The sequence below is a fragment of the Malania oleifera genome, chromosome 7, assembly GCF_029873635.1.
Source record: "Malania oleifera isolate guangnan ecotype guangnan chromosome 7, ASM2987363v1, whole genome shotgun sequence".
Lineage (NCBI taxonomy): Eukaryota > Viridiplantae > Streptophyta > Magnoliopsida > Santalales > Ximeniaceae > Malania > Malania oleifera.
Window position 1 is genome coordinate 55,169,132 of NC_080423.1, and position 1,491 is coordinate 55,170,622.

Consider the following 1,491-nt stretch of genomic DNA (forward strand, 5'->3'; position numbering starts at 1 on the left):
GGCATCACCTCCTTACACCTACTATAAATAAAAGTCGGAAGATGAGATGTTGAAAATGTGTCGCCGTTCCTTTATCTTTATCTTTATCTTTATATTTATTTTTATTTATTCATTTTTGGCATGTGGGCCTTAGTCCCATTTATAAGGTAAGGTATGCATGCACTTTGTTACCTAAAAATAATTTTTAAATTTACCATATTATAAATGTATACTAACTCACATTGTCTAATCAATCACATCTTTCAAAATCAATTAAAATATGATGATCCTTAATTAATGACCATTACTTCAAGTCAATTTTTTTTCTAAAATCATTCAAATAAAAAGGTATTATTTGCTACTAATATGTGACATATTTAGATAAATTAATTCAATATTTTTTTTTATAAATAGGAGTTTTGAATTTTAAATTTTTAAATAAATTATTAGATAAACTAAGTCTATCACGTTGCATATAAACAAATTCAAGAAAATAGTAACTCATATACTAGGCAACATAAGTAAATCATGATTAATTTTTTTTAATAGAACCATTAATTGTGCATTGAAAAAGTTTTAGACCGGTTTAATTATTGAAAATATTTTTTATTTTTTATTTTAGTATTTCAAAAAAATTACAAAAAAGTTAGTTAGTTAATTTTTTTTATTTTTTAAAATATTTGTATGAAATAAATAAATAATAATAACTAGTTTTGACACTATTTTTTTGAAGAAATAATTTTATTTTTAATTTTAAATTCTTTTAATAATTACAAAAATGTCATGTTATTTTCTAATTTTTAAAATTTACATAAAAAATATTTTCATTATTTTTATAAATTTCTAATTCTTACTCTACGAATGGGAAAAAATTAGACTTAGATCTAGAACTTTAATTTACATGGATTACGTATAGAGTTTCTTTTAAATCCATACAAATTTAAATTCAAACCCTAAAATTCATGATTTTATTTAGTACCTTATATAAATTTTGGAAAATTGTACAACAAGTTATCTTTTATGTGATTTTTTTGAAGTATGATCCATTTTCAAAAATAGTAATAATTTGAATAAAAATAATCATTAAATAATGGCATATTTTATTTTTAAATATGAAATTGAATGGACAAAAATGAATAATAGAAAATCAAATTAAAAGTCTCATGCATCACGTACGTCTCTACTAGTTACAAAGAAAATCAATTATGGGTTTTTCGGTAATTTTCAACCATGGATTTCTTTGTAAGTTGTGTTGGGAACGAAAATTAACTATGAGATTTTTTTTTAATATTTTTATGGGAAGAGAAATTAATCATAAATTTTTTTATTTATTTTGGAGCAAAAAGTTAATTATGGTTCACTTATGTAGTCTATTATATGAGTTATCACCACTTTATTGCATTATTTTATAGATGACATAATAGACTTGTTCTACCTAATAATTTCTCTCAATTAATAGTTGAAATTCATTGAGAAAATATTAAGTAGACCCAGTCTGCTATGTCACCTGTT